The 8,564-nt window shown below is 45.1% G+C and overlaps 1 protein-coding gene and 1 long non-coding RNA gene across 2 annotated transcripts in view; one reads left to right on the top strand and one right to left on the bottom strand.

Moving 5' to 3' along the window:
• Positions 1-8,066, bottom strand: part of Ctnna1 (catenin alpha 1) — a 137,823-nt gene extending 129,757 nt beyond the window's left edge. Inside the window, exon 1 of the mRNA XM_031365346.1 lies at positions 7,930-8,066. The gene's annotated coding sequence lies outside the window, so the exon portion shown is untranslated. The remainder of the gene's footprint in view (positions 1-7,929) is intronic.
• The window catches only part of LOC116086991, a 3,667-nt gene continuing 3,159 nt past the window's right edge, over positions 8,057-8,564 (top strand). The window contains exon 1 of the long non-coding RNA XR_004117218.1: positions 8,057-8,326. This is a non-coding gene — a long non-coding RNA (uncharacterized LOC116086991). The remainder of the gene's footprint in view (positions 8,327-8,564) is intronic.

The raw sequence follows: 8,564 nt of genomic DNA, 5'->3' as shown, positions 1-8,564 counted from the left end.
TATTTTCAAATTTTCTCTAACTCAGGCTGGCTTCAAACTTAATGGCTGTCATACTGCCTCAGTGTTCCAAGTGCTAACGTTACAAGCATGAACCACTACACCTGACTCCATAATCGAATTTTTAAAATATATTTTATTTTACTCATGTGTAAATATGTGTATCTGTGTGAATGCCAGAATATATGCATACTTGTGTGTGTGTAGGTACTCACAGAGGCCAGAAGAGGGTGTATAATTCCCTTGGAGCTGGAATTATAGGCATTTGTGAACTGCCCAATGTGGGTGCTAGGATTTGAACAATGGTCCTCAATGACTGAGTAGTAAGTGCTCTTAACTATTGAACCATTTTTGCAGCCCTTAATATATAATTCTCTTGTAAATTTTATTTATTTTGAATTTATTTATTTTATGTATGTGAATACACTGGCACTCTTTAGATACATCAGAGACGGCATCAGATCCCACTATGTGGTTGCTGGGAATTGAACTCAAGACCTCTAGAAGATCAGTCAGGGCTCTTGACTGTTGAGCCATCTCTCCAGCTCCCAATATATAATTCTTAAAAGGCTAACTAAACAATAGAGTTAGAATTATGTGATAAGGTATTTCTTGTTGCTAATTTTTCATTGATTATATATGTTATCTGAATTATGACAGCATGATCATTGGAACGTTTACTTTTAGGAGACTCAGCCTTAGTTTGAGCTTTTTCATCTTTCTAATAAGATGATTATAATAATGAGTATAAAGAGTATTTATTTTCACTTCTGATGTGATAAAATGCTAAGTCTTTCTGTTATGGAGTGTTGAACAAGCTATATTTTTATTTATATTAAGTGGGTTTTCTTAGGGGTAAACCGATAAATCAAGTTTATCATTTAAATATTTCCATGTTGTTAACTTACTTACCTTAAAACTCTGATAGTAGGGCTGGAGTGTACTCACATACATAAAATAAATAAATCTTTGAAAAACAAAAAACAAAAAAAAAACTCACACACACACAAACTTTTAAGCTGGGGCAACGGTGCACACCTTTGACTCCAGCTCTCAGGAGGCAGAGGCAGGCAGATTTTCTGAGTTCAAGGCCACCCTGGTCTACAGCCAGAGCTACATAGGTGGGGGATGGGAATGCAATGGGACAAAGGAATATAACCAACAGGGAGTAAAAAGACATCCAATGGAACCAGACAATATTTACAAATCACTTCTCTGATAAGGGATTACCCTGTACAATATTTTTATTCTTTAGCACTGGAGAAGCAGAGCCAGGCAGGTATCTAATAGGTAGAACCAGCCGAGTCTACCTAAGGTGTTCCAGGATAGCCAGGGCTACATAGAGAGACCCTGTCTCAAAAAAAAGGAACAAAATATATAAAAGCTACAACTCAAGTACACCACCAAAAAAAAGTTTTTTTAAAGTCCAGGCTAGGGATTTGATCAGTGGTATTGCTCTGGCCTAGAACACATAAGATCCTATGGGTTCAATTCGCAATACCTAAATGGTAACTCACGATGGTCTTTTTAACTCTGCTAGTTCCAAGGAAATCTATGCAACCACAAGGGCCAACAGAGTAACAGTCTCCAGGGAGCAAGAAGGAAATCCAAAATAATTCGTTACATTGGTTCAAACTTCTAGAGTCTAACACTGGGCATATTCAAGACATATTTAAGTTCAGTAAAATCTGAAAAAGTTTCCTGGTGTAACACAATTCCCTGTGCACAGGAGGCATAACTACATTGAAACTCTTCTCAAAATACATGCTACTTCTTTCATGAAGATGGGTTCTAGAAATAGGCTACAAGTGTTATCTTAAGGGCCTAGGGGAGGATCTGCTGTGGTCTCAGTCAGCAGTCAGACACATAGCACAACAGTCATTTGGCTGTTAGTCACCTCCGGTCCTGATTATGGAAGCTTGCCATATAGATAACACAAAGGACACCTGACTATTAAGCATTTCTGGTCCTTACTGTAAGAGATTTGGGGAGCCCCTAGCCATATAGATAATACAACTGCTGCCTAGATTATTAGCCACCTCTGGTCCTGCTTAGGGGAGCTTGGTATGGCCTGGCCCTACAGATAGGTAGTTATTAATACCTATCTTATATAATACCTAAGTTATTAGCCACCATCCCAAGTCTTCTGGACAGAAAGCAGGTCATCCATCTTTTCCTTGTAATGACAACCCCGCATATTTAACATTCTTGGTTTCCCTAGTGCCATCTATGAGCACAAGAACCTTTGTGCTGACGACAGAAATCCAACACCTTCTTCTGGCCCCATGGCACCAAGCACACATGGTGCACAGACATCCATGCAGGCAAATCACCAATACACACAAAACTTAAAAACTTACTTGGGGGGCTGGGGTGGGGGGGAATCATAAAAATGGTTAAACTCAAAGAAACAAACAATGGTTAGCTGCCAGGAGAGAGGTGAATGAGAAACTACTGTTTTAGGAGTATAGAACTCACTTTGGACAGATAAAAATAGCTCTAGAAAACCAGGAAACATTTTTCCATATTGTACTATACTTAAATATGCCTGCAATAAATTGCCTGGTGTCAGACAGAAGTTTGAACCAATGCTGACTACTGAGTTGTGTTGAACTGGATTTCCTTCTTGCCCCATGTGGATTGATACTCTGTCAGCCCTGGTGGCACAAAGACCCTCACAGGTTTCCCTGGAACTGGCAGAGACTGCATAATACTGTGCATTTATTTAAAGTCAGTGAGCATGGACACACACACAAAAAGTTTAAGTGGTGACTTTTGTCGTGCACATCTTACCACAAAAAGCTATACTCAGTCCCCTGCATCCACACATAGCACACAACTGTCTCTAGCTCTCATTCCAGGGGATGTGATACCTGTTCTGACCTCTGTGGATACTACACACACATGATGTACAGACATACATTCAGGTACACACACACAAAATGAAATAAAATAAAATTCCTAAAAATAAATGAAGGATAGCAAATAACAGTATCATTTATCTTTTCAAGTTTTAAGATTTTTGGATCCTTTCTGCAACAGTGGGGGAGTGTCATTCAGTTTTTGGAGGGGTACAGAGGCAATTATTACAAAGCATTCCAACAAAATGCCAAAGACACATGGTAGGATACAAAGGACAGGAAATAATTTACAACAGAAAATCAGCCTGGTAGCCAAGGATGTAACTCAGTGATTGTCTAGCATAAAAGAGATTCTAAGTTAATCCCCAGTACCACATATACCTGACAGTGAACCCTGTTATCCCAACACTCAGGTTGTAGAAACAAGAGTTTCAGAAGTCCAAGGTCACCTGGGGCTACATAACAAGCTGAGACTATTCTGGACTGCATGAGACACTGTCTCAAAAAATAAGAATTGCAAGCTGCCAAATGGCTCATTGGGTAAAGGCACTTACTAATTAGACTGAAAATTTGAATAAGATCTCCAGAAATCACATGGTGAAAGGAAAAACAACTCATAAAAGCTGTCCAGTATCTTCACTTGTGCATGCACATGTGTAAGTGTGTGAATACATGTATGTAAATATTCTTATGAAAATTATTTTGTTCTGAAATAGACTCTTACTATATAGTCTTAGCTGGCCTGGAACTACCTATATATATCATCAGGCTGGCTTTGAACTCAATTCTGACTCTGCAGTATGAGCCACTGCACCAGCCCCTGCTCCACCTCCCTCCAGCCACCCCACCCCCCCAAAATTAATGAAATTTTAAGCAAAAGCTAGAATTCAGAAGATCTCAAGGGCCAGGCAGTGGTGGCACACGCCTTTAATCCCAGCACTTGGGAGGCAGAGGCAGGCGGATTTCTGAGTTCGAGGCTAGCCTCATCTACAGAGTGAGTTCCAGGACAGCCAGGGCTACACAGAGAAACCCTGTTTTGAAAAACCAAAAAAAAAAAAGGAAGAGGAGGAGGAGGAGGAGGAGGAGATGATCTTGAACCTCAGCAGGTAAAGATGCCTGCCACCAGCCTACCTTACAACCCCAGCCAGATCACTGGGACCCACATATTTATTCAAAGAAAAGAAGCAACTTTTCCAAGTTGTCCTCTGACCACACTTGTGCACACAAACACACAAAATAATAAAACATGAACCTTTGAAAGGGGTTTTCTTTTTTCTTTTAGAAACTTTAAGAGCTCAATCACCCTGAGCAGCACAGTATGACCTGGTTTCAAAACAGAGGCAGAAGGACAAATAAAGTCAACTGACACTGGGAATTCCTGGGGTGCTGACAGTGTGCTGTTTCTCAGTGGATACACATGGTGTTCAGTTTATATGAATTCACTGAACAAGTGACCCTACTTTGAGCACTTTTCTCTAATTACACTTCAATTTTGAAAAGGTTCCTATTAAAGATTAAACCTTAAATCAGGAGTGATGGATGGCACAGGCCTTTGATCCTGGCACTGGGAAGCAGAAGCAGGTGGAGCTCTGTGAGTCTGAGGCCAGTCTGGTCTACTTAGAATTATAAGACAGCCAGGACTACATAGAGAGACCCTGTCTCAAAACCTTATTACCCCTACACATACACTTCCCAGAAGTCATACACAGAAAACATTTACCAAACAGTATAAAAGACGTAATATAGAAGCTGTATAAGATACCAAAGCACTGCCGGGCAGTGGTAGTGCACATCTTTAATCCCAGCACTTAGGAGGCAGAGGCAGGCAGATTTCTGAGTTCGAGGCCAGCCTAGTCTACAGAGTGAATTCCAGGACAGTCAGGGCTACACAGAGAAACCCTGTCTGGGGAAAAAAAACAAACAAACAAACAAAGCACTGAGCACCAAGAGAAAAACCCAGAGGTTTCAAAAAATAAGTAAGTTTGCCAGGTGATTAAGAGAAAGCAGCATGGTCCAGAAGGAAAAACAGTGGGGATAAAATAAAGGCAAAGTGTGGTAGTACACAATTAATCCCAGCACTTAGGAGACTGAGGCAGGACATCACTAAACTCACTCAAGACCCTTTGCTAAATAAATAATAAACCAAACAAGCAACTAAACAGCTTACTCAGATACTACTGAGCAGTCCACAGCACCAAAAAAAAAAAAAAAGAAAGAAAGAAAGAGAGAGAGGGGAAAGAAAAAGTCTAAAAGTAGAGTGGAAGCAAAGAAAGGCATGTAGACAAACACTATAGAGCAGATTCCGTCACTGACTAGATTTGGGAAGGAAGAAAGAAAAGGAACAAAGTTGAAAAAAGCTCAAGTTGCCCAAAACAGCAATCTGAATGTAACCAATTGCCTCACCCTTCATAAGCTCAGACTTTCTCCCTCCTTCCTGCATACAATACAGCATCTACTCTGCCCTCCTTACCGGATACCAAACCAAAGGTTAGGCAGCCCCGGCTCTGAAGAGGTTTGCAGGGCTCCCTTTCCAACAAGGACAGCAAACAGGGGTATCAGTAAGTTACAACACAAACAGAAGTTGCTAAGAAAACTTGACACAAAACTTGCTACCAGAAATGAAAATGCTAGCTCTTGAGATAGACCAAGAGTTCCATGCTTCAGAAGCTCTACCTAGATGCCCGGATCCACCCCTAACCCAATCTTTGAGTCCTTTCCATTCATCCAGGTCACCCTGACCCACATGACCTTCCCCACTCAACTCCTTGCTTTTATACACACACCAATTCAAATTTTCTCTAAGCGCCAGCAAGGAATAAAATGCTGCTCAGATCATGAAAGCCCCTACAATGGCATCTTACAGCTTTAGAATAAAATCTAAACATAGCCATCTGTGACCTGGCCTTCGCCTTCCCTGACAACCTTAGGTGAGACCTTCTCCCTACTTCAATACTCACAATAAATAGATCTCCTCTAAATTTCTAGGCCTCCAAATGCTTAGCCAATCAATGCTCAGGCCACCTGCACCTATTGAGGCTCCTATTGCTTCATCCTGTCTAGGTTTCAGCCAGTACACATACCATCGCTGCCTTAAAAAGCAGGGATCTCTGTACTATCACTAATGGGACTTTCTTTAAAATGACAAGATATAAGGAGACTCATGTGGGTCAGGAGAGAAACTACACTCAAAATATGAAACGGGATATTTGCAGCTGAGGTTGATGACAGAGGTAGGGGGCGTACAGCTCAAAGATAGAGCACTTGCTTAGCGTGTATAAGGCTCTAGGTTTGTTCTCCAATACCACGGTGGGGGTGGGGGTGAGGTGGGGTTTGATGAGAAAAGGCAAAGACAGTGAGTGATACTCAACTAGGAGAAGAAAAAAAGATACCCCTCATCTGTGACCACTATATAAAATGTTTCTGATGGGAATGGAGATGGATGGTACCACATAACTGGTGCTGAAAACCAATATATTCGGTTAGAATCATATGCAAGAAGAGGAGGAGTTGAAAAGAAAAGGAGGAAAAAAAAACCAGAACAATATCACGATTCCACTTAAATGCCCTTTTAGGTTCCTTCCTATTCCTTCTATCACATTACTTCAACTTACCCTTCATTCCAGTCAAAAGCCACCACCTTCCAGAACGGCCAGATTTACAAACTTATTAACACCCACCCCACCCACGCTCCCACAAGCTTGTTGTCTGCATTATACACAATATGATCAGACAGGTATGATGGCACACATCTGAATCCCAACACTCAGGAAGCTTAAGCTAGTTTGAAGCTTCATAGTGAGATCCAGAATGGAATTTAAATTAAAAAAAAAAAAAAGGATATGACACTAGAGAAACTTCCAGGCCTCAAAGAAAGAATTTCTAAAACCTGTTTGTTTTTTGGTTTTTTTTTAACTTGGAAAGTCAGGAAGGATGAACAATTAAACAGAGGCTACGAAATGATGTCCCCACTCAATCCTTTTGTAAAACAAAACAAATTCCGTTTCTTAAAGTAACATCCACCAGTAGTTGTTAAAACTTAACGCTAAACACAAAAAATATCCTTATTGAAACACCTAAAAGGTACAAGGATAATAATTATTATAAATTCCATACACACACACACATACACACACACATCTAAAATAAAACCAAATGTTACAAAGGCACAGGACATGAGAGGGTTATCGATCCTTGATTTAAGCCAACAGCTCTCTGAATTATTGGGGTGGCCACTGCTTGAAAACCAAGGTTATGAATCCGGTCCACAACATCCCTGCCCCTCAAGTTCTACACACACATTAACAAGTTCCTTTTAAAGTCGAAAGGCAGGTCACGGACATCGCAGGCCTGCGATGCCCGCCCTCGGGAAGGAGAACAAGCGTTCCAGGTCAGCCTGGGCTACAGAGGCCAGACCCGTTTTCGGTAACCCAAAGTTAGTAAAACTCTTAAAGCCACTCCTGAAAACTAAGAGAAACGTCAGTGAGGTTTCACAGCAAAAGAGGCTGAGTAAGGGTAAAGGTAAAAATTAAACTCCTTGCCACAAGTCCACACGGGTGTGGCGCCGCACCTTAAGGACAACGGCGCGGGAGACCAGGAAGCTACGACTCCCACTCCCCGTGGGTCGGGTTGGAATGTCGGCTCTGGCGACCTCGGGTCCCGCAAACGCCCAAGTTTCAGCCGCGGGGAGGGGGAGGGGAGTGGCCGGCACAAACGCAGGGAACAATCACGTCCCTCTAACACCCCACGGGCCCGACCGCCGGGGGACGCGGTGAGGGAGGCGGCCCGAGGCACGAAGCGGGTCCTGCGCGCGCGCCCGGGCCCGGGAACAAAGTTTAGAAAGAGGGAGAAAGTTTTCTGAGGAAGCGCCGCGGCGGTCGCCCGAGCTTCCAGAGCGTCCGGCTCCGCCCGCTCAGGCCCAGGCTGCTCCGGGAAGCCGCCCTGCCCGACGCTCTAGGGCGGCGGCGGCGGTAGCGGCCGAGAGCCCGAGCCGGACACCCTGGCCCGCAGCCTGAGGAGGCCCGCGCCACACCAGGGCGCCCCGCGCGCCCCGGAGAAAGGTCCAAAGAGTTACCTGCGGAGAGCGGGGCGAGCGCGCGACAACTCCTGAGGCGCCAAGCCGACGGCCGCCGCTTTGTCTCCCGCCCGTCCGTCCGGCTCCCGGGAGGAAATGGGCCGCCCTGCGCCCCCGCCCCCGGCCCGCCCCGCGCCGCGCCCGCCCTTCCCGGCACCTCCCTCCGCGCGCTCTTCCCGGCGCCTCCCGCGGCCGCCGGTCCCCGCCTGGAGCGGCCGGAGCTTTCTAGGGAGAGCCTCCCCCTCCCAGAGGGTAGCCTGGTCACGCCACGCCGGAACCCCCCCTGACGTCCTTTCGGTATGGCCTCTGGGTGCGGAGACCCCGCCGGACCCCCGACGGAAGGAGGGGCGGGGACTCAGGGAACAGCCCGCGGCTGGGAAGGGCGGGCGGAGGGCAGGTGAGTCACTGCGCCCGGCTCAGGTGAGTCTCGGGGCGCGGCCCCGTTAGGCCCCGCCCCGTCCGGGTCCTGCTGGGCGGACGGCTAGGGCCAAGCGCCCTGGACCCGAGTCCAAGGCGCCCGGAAAAAGGGGGGGCAGCCTTCTGCTTTGCTTTACCAATGGAGAAACACAGCAAGTAAAAGTTCCACCTCTCCGGGCACAGTGGAACGGGACCCTCAGGACCTGGGGTTTTGGGTT

The sequence above is a fragment of the Mastomys coucha genome, unplaced genomic scaffold, assembly GCF_008632895.1.
Source record: "Mastomys coucha isolate ucsf_1 unplaced genomic scaffold, UCSF_Mcou_1 pScaffold13, whole genome shotgun sequence".
NCBI classification, from domain to species: Eukaryota; Metazoa; Chordata; class Mammalia; order Rodentia; family Muridae; genus Mastomys; species Mastomys coucha.
The sequence above is the reverse complement of the archived record's forward strand: the minus strand, read 5'-3'. Positions and strand labels throughout refer to the sequence as shown.